We start from the raw sequence: 13059 nt of genomic DNA, 5'->3' as shown, positions 1-13059 counted from the left end.
GGTGTTATTAACTAGCCCCAATGTAGTGTTTATGATTACAAAAAACTAGATTCAGGGCAAAATGAGAGCATCATGATCTAAACTTCTAAGCACATTTGACAACTGCAACAATATCTTATATTTAGATGGAGACAATTAATCTAAGTATCTAGATCACTACAAAAAGATGGAAGTACACAGAACAAGAAAAGGCGTTGTACAGTTCAATGGGGACAAACTTTGTGGGATCATTCATCCTTATCATGCCCACCATTCAATGTAGGAAAGGTGGGAGGCCAAACCATCATGAAGGGAGAGACCCCGTACAGGGATTCATCTTGCGCTAGCTCATACACTTTCTCCACTGTCCTGCTTGAAATATGGAAGTAGAAGACTTCGTTCTGTATCTGAAGAACACAAAATCACCATTATCCCCAACCACAGCCACTCGAACATCAGCACCCAGAGACCACCAAGTAGGATCTGCATTAGGCCCAAACACCTGATGCAAAGAAATTGTATCGATCAGCTCCCAATCGCATAGTGTAGCTCTTGAGCAAGAGTTAGGCTCATACACATATTCCAAGATCATATAAGAGTGTCACTGTGAGGTTATCCATATATGAGCTATATGCAAAAAGTTAACACAATTGAGAATGTTGGCTTAGAGTTAGTAACTAGCTTATACCATTGCTGGTGCTTTTATGGACGAATGCAGTACTATACTACTCCCTCCGTCCCAGAATATCAGTTGTTTAGGAGTTCAAATTTTGTCCCTGCAAGAGTGTCGTTCTCTACTCCCAGTGTAGCATCGTACTAGTCCCAGTGGCTAGCCAGTTAGGTGCACCAGTCTTTGACCCCTCCACAGTCCATTAGTTTAATGATGTTCCATGCAAGTGTGATGATTATAACCATAGGGGCATGCAGGTCATTGGTTCACTTTCTTGGTAGTGTCGCCCGCCCCTAAAACGACTCATATATTGGGACAGGGGGAGTACGCTTTCACGCGGTACGAATTTTCAAACAATTTGATTTTTTTGGCACCTGAAAAAAGATTCTTTTTTTGCATATTTGATTTTTTTGTCCTCTTACAAATGTCGCTCCTTCAAAACCCATACAGAAACATCTATACATTTACCACCGGTGATACTGAGAGAAATTTTCCTTGTTTCTTCTTTTTTTTTGCATAACGTACGTGCCGTACACAGATGAACCACAACAACTTGGGCTGGGTCAAGTGTGCTTACAAGAGGAGTACAATTTTTCCTTGTTCTTGCTAATTTTGCCGATGCGACGAGATGCGCTAACCTACCAACGTCGAAGTGAAAAAAACAGAACGTCCCGTCATTATCTTGTGCAAGCCATCCATCCATTTCTTCCTGCCGTTGCTCCATCTTCAGGTTCGAAGCATGCATGCCCATGCCACAACGCCCAGCCATACTCCATCCGTCCCAAATTATCTATCGTTTTGGGTTTTCGTGCCACAAGTTTGACTAGATTTATAGAAAATACGTGCAATATTTGTATCTCTAAATAAATTTATTATAAAAATAGATTCGACCATCTATCTAATGATATTAATTATGTACTATAAATATTATTACCTTTTTATATAAAATTAGTCAAAGTTATTTCTCAGGAAAACGAGAATGACAGTTATTTTGGAACGGATGGAGTACTCCCTCCGTCTCTAAATATCTGTCGTTTATGCTTCCGAGAAATCAACTTTGACTAAATAATATTTATAGTCCATAGTGTAGCGCCAGACACTGATCTGAAACCTCCTCACATGAACGAGACAGAATCCAGAACCCTCTGCACGGGACAGGGCAATGTTTGTATCATACTCATACTCCACACCGTTTGGGAGTTGAATAGAGAACAAGCTCATGGATTGGACATCTAATCCAAGAATATACTGCGCCATGCATATCATGTAGATCTTGCCATTGGCCAGCAAAGCTAAGCGTTGACATCTCTTCCACCGTCCAGGTAGCTGTATCAGGTCCGAATTTCGGCATTCACTCCAGACTCCAGCTTGAAAGTCCTGTGACTGGACCCTTGCATGCCACTCGTTGCGCATCACGGCCACCGCTGAGATGGCCATGTCGTCATCACCATCATCATGGAACAGGAATTTAGTAGAGTAGTGGGTAACGCTGTCATCAGCCGGAAAAAGCGATACGGGGCAGTGGAAGGGCCGAAGCTCCTCTCTCAGGGTGCAACGGTGTCAGCACCCAGCCCTCCCCTGCTGCTGACACTGATGAAGCTGATGAAGACGATGCCGCGACTGTACCCAAGCTGATCAAAGAGGACTGCTGCTTTGTCAAGGCCCAAACGTGTTGTCCGGCCCAATACTCGAGTGGTTGGCCCAATGTGGGCTGTGTAATGAAGAGAGTAAGAGAGTATAAGAGTAGAGAGGCGAGAAGGAAACAGGGTCATGTAATTTTCAAACGGTGAACAACACTGAGTAAATCCGGTCATTGTGCCTGTCTCCCACCTTCTCTCTGTTTCCTGTTCTTCTTCTATCTTCTTCCCCAAGTTCCTTCTCCTCACAATTGGCATCAGCTTCCAGTCCTCATCCTGGCCACCGATTTCCCTCATCCACACTTCACCCGTCTGCAACGATCCCTCGACGCCATGGATCCGACCCTCAAGTTGGTTTTGGAAGAAATCCAAAAGTCGAAGGACGACTTCAATAGTCGGTTCGATGAGCATTACGCCCAGTGGGAGCGGCGCTTCGCCAATCTCAAGCTCAACCGTGCCGCCCGCATCGCCGCCGTCGACAAATGACTCGACGCCCTCGAATCCACCTATGCCGACACTTCCACCGACATCGGCCAACGCGTCACCAACTTGGAGGCTTTCCGCTTCGACCAGATCCACGCCGAGCACGACGACCGCGTCGCCGCCCTCGAAGCTGCTGCCACGGACCACGGCTCTTGGCATCCGGAGGTTGAAGCACTCATCGACGACCTCAAACTCGAGGTGAAGAAGCTGTCGTAGGAGCGCGACCGCAAGGTGTTCGATACTTCGCCTACCCGGCCAAGCGCCGTCGCCTCTCCTTCCTCGGCATCCATGCGCCCACCTGCCGGAGCAAACGCCGATGGGCCCCGTGGGCACTGCGATGCATCGTATCACCGGGATGGTGGGCTCGGGTCTGTGATGACCTGGACCCATATCCCGGTCATGGGTAAGGGCCCTAACCCTCCTCCCCCTCCCCTCCACCGACGTTACCGCGCTCGACACCTCCGCTTCCGCACCATCCACCGCCAGTCTACATACCTCCCCGTTCTCCGATCACCTTGCCTTTGCTCCCCACTCCTCACGCCCACCACGATACTTCTGCCCCTAACACCACCAGTTGTCTTCCCAAACTCCCCTTCTCCAAATTCGACGGCGAAAGTCCCCGCCTCTGGCGCTCTCGCTGCAAAAAATACTTCAACATGTACGTCGTCGATCCGTCCCTTTAGGTCGGCATCGCTTCCATGTACATTGAAGGCACCGCTGCCCACTGGTACCAGTCAATCGAAAACACCCCGGTCACCGCCACTTGGTCATCTTTCTGTCAGGCTCTACACGAGCGCTTTGATCGCGACCAACACGAAGCCTTGATCCGTAAGCTATTCCATGTGAAACAAACTTCCACGGTGTCGGACTATGTCGAACGCTTCTCTGATTTGATCGATCACTCAGCCTATTCTGCTTCCACAGATCCACTATTCTATACCATGCGCTTTGTCGATGGCCTGCGAGCTGATCTTAAAGCTATGATTCTTGTTTCTCGGCCCCAAAACCTCGATGCTTGTCGTGGCTATGGCTCTTGTGCAGGAAGAAGTCGGCGCTCCATCTCCTTCCCGAGCGCCTGGACATGCTGAGTGGACTTCCTCAGGCCGATCCATGCCTCGGACCACACTTCCCCTGCCGCCTCCTCCACGCATGGACAAGCCCATGCAAGTGGAGTAAAGATCACCGCTGCAGCTCCAGAGGTTCTACACGCCGTCGAAGCTTTATGAGAGTTATTAGCCCACAGGATCACCGGCTCAGGTGAGTCGACCACTCACCAGTCTTGCCTGAGCACCCGCTAGTGTTGCCGAGCACCCACTAGCTAAGCCGACCACGAACAAGCGTTGTCCGTCCCCACACACTATGTCTAGAGGTTGAAGAAGAGGGAGAACAGAGCATACACACACAGTACAAGACACCAAGCGTTGGCCGAAGCCCTGTATGGGAGATGGCAAATCTGAACTCTCTTTACTGAGTTGCCGTGGTAGTCTATTTATACAACTCTATACATCTAGTCCTAGTATAGCGCACATGCTGTAACAAGTAACTAGATAACATATAGGGCTGACTCTGTGCCGGCCTCTGCATGTGGCTACAGTGCTGCAGGTGAGCCGTTCGGCGCCTGCACCTGCAACGGCTACAGTATCACAGTAGGGAAGCCATTTTCGGTGCCGCCTTCCCTTGCTGTGTGTTCATACAAGGAAGCAGTAGATTATTCTAACAATTCTTCCCCTAATCCTACTGCTATCCCTTGTACCCCCTCCATGTCGATCATCTCTTTCAAGCTCCGTGAGTCGAAGACGTCCGAGCGGCTTGGTGAGGACGTCCACGAGTTGCCGACCAGTTTCGACGAACTCGATGACGATCTGCCCTCCATCGACACTAGTCCCTGAGGAAGTGGAACTTCACGTCGATGTGTTTAGCTTCTGGTCGTGTCAGAACCGAATTCTTCACGAGGGCAATGGCAGGCTGGTTGTCCACCATCAGTGCTGGTGGGTGAGCTTCCACACCGGTCAGCTCGCCCAGCAGCCGGTGTAGCCACACAACTTGGCACGCCGCTGTGGCCGCCGCTACAGTACTCTGCCTCGCACGTAGATGACGCCACCACCTTCTGTTTCAGCGACTAGCCATGAAATTGGGGTCGACCCGAGGAAGACTGAGCACGCCAGAGGTGCTCCATCGTCCAGTCGATGTCCCCCGCCATGTCTGCATCGCTGAACACATGTGAGCTATAGCCTACTCCCGCCGGTCTTGGAAAAGATGATCCCTTGATCCACCGTCCCTTTGACGTAGCGCAGTAGCCGCTTCACCGCTAGCCCAGTGATCCTCTCTGGGATCCTCCATGAAGCGACTGACGTAGCCCACGGCGAACGCAATGTTCGGCCTCATGTGGACTAGGTAGCGCAGACCGCCGACGATGCTCCGGTAGAGTGTTGCATCCACCTTCACCGTGGTGCTGGCCTTCGTCAGCTTCAGCCGCTCCTCCATCAGGAGTCACGCATGGCTTGCACTCAGCCATGCCACTCCGCTCCAACAGCTTGGAGGCATACGTGCTTTGACCGAGCGTGAGTTCCTCCTTCCCTATGTCTCACCTCGATGCCGAGGTAGTAGGAGAGTGCGCCGAGATCGCTCATTCAAAAATGAGCCACCATCTCGCGCTTGAAGCCTGTTGATGTCCTCCGTGCGCGCGCCGGTGACGATCAAGTCATCCACATACACGCCGACGATGAGCTCCTCCTTCCCCCGTCGCCGCGTGTAGAGCGCGTGCTCGGTTGTGCACCATTGAAACCCAAGCTCGCCCAGCGTGGCGTCAAGCTTGGCGTTCCATGCTCGTGGGGCCTGTCGCAGCCCATAGAGCGCCTTGCGCAGTCGGAGCACCCTGTGCTCCTCTCCCTTGATGACAAACCTAGAGGTTGCCTGACGAAGACCGTCTCCGCCAGCTCGCCGTTGAGGAAGGCCGATTTAACATCCAAGTGATGGACGCGCCAGTCCTTTGCTGCTGCCAAGGCTAGTAGCAAACAGACCGACTCCATACGCACTACTAGCGCAAAGACCTCCTCGAAGTCTATGCCCTCGCGCTGAACAAAGCCTAGGGTGATGAGGCACGCCTTGTGCTTGACTAATGGCGCTGAGCTCATCCTGCTTGACCTTGTACACCCACTTCAGGCTGATCGGACGGCATCCTGGAGGTGGATCGACGAGCTGCCATGTCTCGTTTTCCTCGATCGCCTTCATCTCCTCCAGCATCGCCCATCACCAGTTTCCATCCCGCTCGGCCAGCAGCGAACGTGGGTGGTTCCTCTGCACTGACGAGCAGCAGCTCTGCGTCATTGAGCAGCCGACCAGCTAGTCCTGAGGGTCCTGTGCCGCCGACGATGTCGTCCAGCCTACGGAACCGCACCCCCTCACCTTCATGGAAGGCATCCACAAACTCAGTGATGTCACTTGGAGGTGAGGCGAACTCAATCAGTGTTGACGGAGTTCCCTGTTCCGTCGGAGTGCTCAACACAGCACCTTGAGTGCTCAGCACCCTGGTTGCAGTGCTCGGCACTACTTCTGGATAGCTCATCACTACTCCTGCAGTGCTCGGCACAACTATAGGAGTGCTTAGCCTCAATCTTGGAGTGGTTGGCACCACTGCAAGACCTCTTGGCTCCATCACGGGAGTGCTCGACACCCATCCTAGAGTGGTCGCCACCACTGCAGAACCTCCTGGCGCCACCCCTGGCATGCTCGGCATCCCTTTAGGAGTGCTCGGCACTCCTCCCGGAGTGCTCGGCATCCCTCCCAAAGTGCTCAGCACTGCCCTAGGAGTGCTCGGCTCTGCCGCTGGAGTGCTCGGCACCCCTTCCGGAGTGCTCGGCACCTCTTCCCCAGTGTCTCCACCACCGTGGATGACCAGGTGCTCGACTGACGAAGGTGCTGGTGAAGCCGCCAGCTTCCCCCGTGCTCGGACTGCTCCTAGTCCCAAGCTGCCTTCTCGTCGAACACGACGTCGCGTGAGACAAGCACCTTGTCTCCTGCATGGGTCGTAGAGCTGGTACGCCTAGGTACCCTCCGCGTAGCCTAGGAACACCATCGGTGTGCTCCTATCCTCCAGCTTGGTGAGGTTCAGCTTCGTCTTCCTGACGTGGCCGATGCAGCCGAATGTCCAGAGGAAGGACACGCTCGGCTTGCGCCCATACCAAGCTTCGAACGGTCTTGCCCGTCAGGGCTTTGGTCGGAGCAGCGGTTGAGGATGAACACCTGCCGTGGTCACCGCCTCCCCCCAGAACCTTTGTCGGCATGCCTTTGGCCTTCATCATGGATCGGGCCATGCCGACCACCGTCTGGTTCCGTCGCTCCACCACACCATTCTATTGTGGCGAGTACGGCGTAGTGTGGTGTCGCACCACACCCTGAATCCGCGCAGTACGCAGCGAACTCCACCGAAGTGAATTCGCCGCCAGCGATCAGTCCTCAGCACTTGGAGCTTCTTGCCGCTCTCGACCTCCGCGCACATCTTAAACTTCTTGATCACCGCCGCCGCTTCGTCCTTGCTCATCAGGAAGTTGCAGCCACATGTAATGACTGCAATCATCCATGAGCAGGAGGAAGTACCACCGACCACCATTTGTAGCTGGCGTGATCGGCCCGCAGAGGTCGCCGTGGATGAGCACGAGAGCATCCTTCGCTGTGATACTTGGCCGCCTTTGGGAATTGTAGCCTCCTCTGCTTCCCGGCCAGGCAGCTGTCACATAGCTCGCCTCCGTGCTTGATGTGGGGTAGCCCTCGGACCATCTTCTCTAGCCGACCAAGCGCGTCGAAGCTGAGTTGTCCGAACCGGGCATGCCACATCCACGGTTCCTTGGTGTGCCTTGCTGCCTAGGCACACCGGCTGCTCTACCTTCAGGTCGAGTAGGTAGAATCGGTTTAGGGACCTCTTCACCTTGGCAAAAAGTCACTGCTCCCAGGTCCCTGATCTTAAGGACTCCGTCCTTGATCAGTACCTCGCTACCGCGCTCATCCAGCTGAACAATGCTGATGATGCTGGAACGTAGCTGCGGGATGTAATATACATCCGTTAGCGCGCGGTGCTCCCTGTTCTGGCACCTGAAGATGATGGTGCCGTGCCCTTGGATAGCCACCCTTGAGCCATCACCAAACTTCACCGTACCTGTAACATCGTCGTCGAGCTCGGAGAAGGATGCCTTGGAGCTCGTCAGGTGGTTGCTGGCACCAGAGTCCAGATACCACCGCTGCTCCTGGTTCGGCGTCCACACGTCCGAGGTGGACTTGGGCGCGTGGTTCGTCGAGGTTGACAGTTTTTAGGGCCTTCGCAGGTCCTTCCATCGTCGTCGCCTCTTCCTTCTACTCGGCCTCGATGTCAGTGCAGTGCACAGAACGTCGCCATCAGGATAGTGGCATCATCCTCATCATCAGCTTGCGCCAGATGAGCTTCAGCCTTCTTCTCCTGCTTGCGATTTGGGCACTCCCGTGCCCAATGGCCCATCTTCCCATAGCGCGTGCAGGCATTGGGGTCGACCTGCTTCTTCTTCTCCGAGGAAGCCTTGCCACGGCACTTGCCATCGCCACCACGGCTGGAGGAGGCTGCCTTCCTGGAGTTCCTCCGAGCAGCCCACTCCTCCTCTGTTAGCAGCAGTTTGCCGCTGTCCTTCATTGTTGTCGCCTGCTCCAGGCGCTCGTCCACCGCCCGCAGACGCCCTGTCACATCCCCAATGGTGAAGGTGGACAAGTCCAGCATCGTCTCTATGGAGAGAGCGATCTGGATATACTTTGCTGGCACAGAGTGGAGGTACTTGGAGATCGCCTCCTCTTCGTCGATGGTGACGCCATGGCTGTTCAGCTTGTTGATGAGCGTCTGCAGGCGGAGGAAGAAGTCCTCCACCATTTTTCGATGCCGCCTTCCCCTTCTATGTGTTCACCCAAGGAAGCAGTAGATTATTCTAACAAGAGTCTCTGTCTTCTGTTGAGACCTCCGATGCTCCTCCAGCCGATGAAGTACATTCAGAACAGTTGTTTCTAGCCATCTCCAAGTTAGCTATTTCTGGAATTCCGGCTGCTCGCACAATCAGGCTTTTGGGTACAATTTCTGACATCCCGTGCAGATTCCGGTGGACTCCGGCAGTTCTTCGTCCTTTATCATTACTGCTTTGGCTGCACGGCTTCATCATTCAGACTCTGTTCCCTTGGCCAGTTTGCGGGTGGGGGTATTCTCCAGAGTTCAGAGCTGCTACGCAATGTTAGTTGGTCAGTCAGTTCGTTCTCTTTCCACACAGATTTTAGGGTCCTGTCATTGGCTTTCTTCGATGCTATTGTGGGTATGGACTGGTTGGAGACTTATAGCCCTATGCCGGTGCACTGGCGGCTCAAATGGTTGGCAATTCCTTATGAGGGTCGCATCCATGTGCTGCAGGGACAGTTACTTGATGCCCCTGATCAAATCCTGCTTACAAGTTGGCTGTCACTGATTCTGAACCAAGTTCATCTGCTGATCCAGTTCCAGTCCCTCCACCTGTCAGTCAGCTGCTTGACGAGTTCTCGGACATCTTCAGTCCAGCTACATCACTTCCTCCTCCCCGCGCCTGCAATCATGAAATTCCACTGATACCAGGAGCGCAGCAGGTGTTCATTCGGCCAGTACTGATACCCCCCAAAGCTGAAAGATGAGATTGAACGCCAAGTTCAGAAGATGTTGTCGCAGGGAATCATTCCAACCGAGTTCCAGCTCCTTCTCCTCTCCTGTGCTGCTCGTCAGGAAGAAAGATGGCTCGTGTCGGTTTTGTGTTGACTTCAGGCACCTCAATGCTCTGACTCGGAAGTTCAAGTTTGTGGTACCAGTGTTTGATCAGTTAATGGACGAGTTGGCGCACTGCAAAATAGGTTCTCAACACTGGATTTGAGAGAGGGATTTCATCAAATTCTGTTGTAGCCCGGTGAAGAGTTCAAAACCACCTTTCAAATTTACCAAGGTCAGTACGAGTTCCGTGTCATGGTGTTTGGCCTCCCTAGTGCGCCACTTTGTGTTGGTCTTCTTCGATGACATACTTGTCTACAGCCCAAGCTTCGAAGCTCATGTGGATCACCTCAGGCAAGTCTTTCAGTGGCTGCGCGCTAACCAACAGAAGCTCAAACTATCGAAGTGCACATTTGCCAGGGAGTCCATCTCTTACCTCGGCCATGTTGTGAGCAGTGCTGGTCTTTCCACAGATCTAGCTAAAGTTCAGGCAGTGATGGACTGGCCGGTCCCTTCTTCTGTTAAGGAACTGCATGGATTCCTCCAATTGGCCGGTTACTACAGGAAGTTCGTGCTCCATTTCAGTGTCATTGCCGAGCCATTGACAGATCTTCTCAAGAAAGACCAGCTGTTCATTTGGACTGACACCCATGCCAAGGCATTCACAGTCCTCAAGCAAGCCTTATGTTCAGCTCCTGTCTTAGCCTTGCCGGACTTCAGTGTACCCTTCCATATAGAGACAGATGCCTCTGGGTCTGGTGTGGGCGCTGTCCTTCAACAGAATGGCCATCCGCTTGCATTCATCAATAAGGCTCTTAGTCCACGGAACCAGGACCTCTCTGTGTACGAAAAGGAGTATTTGGCGGTCTTGCTAGCAGTCAAACATTGGCGCCATTACTTACGGCAGGCCGAGTTCTTCATTCACACGGATCATCGCAGCCTCATACATTTGAATGAGCAGCGTTTGCATACAGCTTGGCAGCAAAAAATGTTTGCTAAATTACTGGGGTTGCAGTACAAGATTATTTACAAGAAAGGGGCTGACAATGGAGCAGCCAACGCTCTTTCCCGTCGAGCCCATAGTCAGCAATCTTATGCTATTTCGTCTGTCACTCACTCTTGGCTGGAGGAAGTCATTGTCGGGTATCAATCTGATCCAGCTGCATTGGAACTGCTCCAACAGTTAGCTGCTCGCCCCGACTCTCGCCCACCGTTCACCCTGGTTCAAGGTGTCATTCGGCATAAAAACCGCGTCTGGCTCGGGGCTAACAAATAGATGCAGCTCAAGGTTCTCTCGGCATTGCACGCAAGTCCAGTGGGTGGCCACTTGGGTGGTCAAGCTACATATATCAAAGTCAAGCAGTTGTTCTTTTGGCACGGCATGAAGAATGATATCTGGGCATTTGTTCAATCCTGTTCGGTATGCCTTCAGTCTAAGCCCGATCGCGCCCGTTACCTCGGTCTACTCCAACCGCTACCAGTCCCAATAGCTTCCTGGGAAGTCGTATCACTGGACTTCATCGAAGGTTTGCCTCAGTCCAGGTTCTTACAATGCCATCTTGGTTGTCGTTGACAAATTTTCGAAGTTTTCCCAATTCATTCCGCTGCGTCACCCCTTCACCGCTGCCACTATGGCTCGTGCCTTCATGGATCAAAATTTATCGGTTGCACGGGCTTCCCAAGGCAATAATCTCTGACCATTATCACATCTTTACCAGTCATCAATGGCAGTTGCTGTTCAAAGCTGCAGGGTCTGACCTCCGCCTCAGTTCGGTATACCATCCGTAGACGGATGGGCAAACCGAGCGTGTCAACCAGTGTGTTGAGACGTTTTTGTGCTGCTTCGTCCACGCGTGTCCAAGTCAAGGGAGCTGATGGCTGCCTTAGGCAGATTTCTGGTATAATACCTCGACTCATTCAGCTCTCGGGCGATCTCCTTTTGAGGTACACTATGGCTTCCCTCCACACCTCCTTGCCTTGGACCTCCATTCTGTGGCACCCGTTCTAGAGTTACATCAATGGATGGCTGATCATGAGATGATGCAAGACTTGATCAAGCAGCCCCTGCTCCGCCCTCGGGCCCGTATGAAGCGGCAGGCAGACAAGGGTCGCTTAGAGCGTACCTTTGCTGTTGGTGATATGGTGTACTTGAAGCTCCAGCCGTACATACAGTCTTCCTTGGTTCGCCGTTCTGGCAACAAACTTTCTTTCCGGTTCTTCGGCCCTTTCCAGATTTTGGAGAAGATTGGGGCTGTTTCTTACAAGCTCTTGCTTCCGCCGGGCGCCGCTATTCACCCGGTTTTCCAGGTTTCCTAGCTACGCTTATCTCCGGATGCACAACAGGTATCCACCACTATTCCTTCTGCCTTGCAGCGCTTCCAGGTGCCTGTTCGTGTGTTAAAGCGTCGCTGGACCTCTGGTGATCGACCGACAGAGTAGGGTCTAATCCAGTGGTCTCATATGCCACCTGAGCTATCCACCTGGGAGCCGTTGATCCAGCTGCGCTAGCTGTTTCCCCGAGCGCCGGCATGGGGACAAGTCGACTCCGAAGAGGGGGGAATGTCAGCACCAAGCGCTCCCCTGCTGCTGACACTGATGAAGACGATGCCGCGACTGCACCCAACTTGATCAAAGGGACTGCTACTTCGTCCAGGTCCAAACGTGCCGTCTAGCCCAATACCCGAGTGGTTGGCCCAATGTGGGCTGTGTAATGAAGAGAGTAAGAGAGTATAAGAGTAGAGTGGCGAGAAGGAAACGGGTCATGTAATTTTCAAACGGTGGACAACACTGAGTAATTCCGCCCATTGTGCCGTCTCCCACCTTCTCTCTATTTACTGTTCTTCTTCTATCTTCTTCCCCAAGTTCCTTCTCCTCACAAACGGTCTGCACACAGTTTTTTGCCTGGGCCTAGTACAGTCATTTGGCGTCAGGTAGATGATGAGACAGCCATTGCGGCAGTCCAACACGTGTCCGACGCCTCTGCCCAAATCAAACTTGCCACGGCGGATGACTGTGACCAGCTCCGGGGGGCGGTGGTAGTTGTATGAAGCGTAGCTAGAACTCGCTGCTGTTGAGGTAGAACCCGAGGAGGCGGGGCGGGTGGAGGCCGTGGAAGCGGCGGAGGAATGTGGGGTCGGAGGCATGCCTGAGCCAGCGCTTGGTGACGGTGGCGGCGTGGATGAGGTAGGTGGGGAAATCGAGGCGGAGGAGGATGTCGTCGTTGCCCAGAACCGCGGATATCAGGGCCGCGGATGCCGCTTGCGGTGGCCGCCGAGGAGGCTCCGTGATCTTCCCCGTCGAATCCATTGCCACCGCGATGTGGCAATCGGAGTAGAAGAGCGCAGATTCACGCGGATTTTGGAGGGGAGTGAGTACCACAAGCCAAGCCTAGGGTTTCAGTTTGGATTGAGCGGATTTTGGAGGGGAGTGAGTAGATCACAATGTTCTCTCTCCGTTATTTTTTTTGAATTTTGCTATATTCCTGTCAACATATTTCTTTGCCTTTTATCTGTTGAATTTTGGACCATCAATTTGCTTTGAGATCCGTGCTGTCTATT

At 52.8% G+C, this 13059-nt stretch overlaps 1 pseudogene; it reads right to left on the bottom strand.

The window, feature by feature from the left end:
* Positions 1-227: 227 nt before the first annotated feature.
* On the bottom strand, positions 228-12808 carry LOC136481819 (uncharacterized; annotated as a pseudogene).
* Positions 12809-13059: the final 251 nt, after the last annotated feature.

This window comes from Miscanthus floridulus, chromosome 9 (genome assembly GCF_019320115.1).
Source record: "Miscanthus floridulus cultivar M001 chromosome 9, ASM1932011v1, whole genome shotgun sequence".
Classification (NCBI taxonomy): domain Eukaryota; kingdom Viridiplantae; phylum Streptophyta; class Magnoliopsida; order Poales; family Poaceae; genus Miscanthus; species Miscanthus floridulus.
Note: the sequence above shows the minus strand (reverse complement) of the source record. Positions and strands in the feature narration are given on the sequence as shown.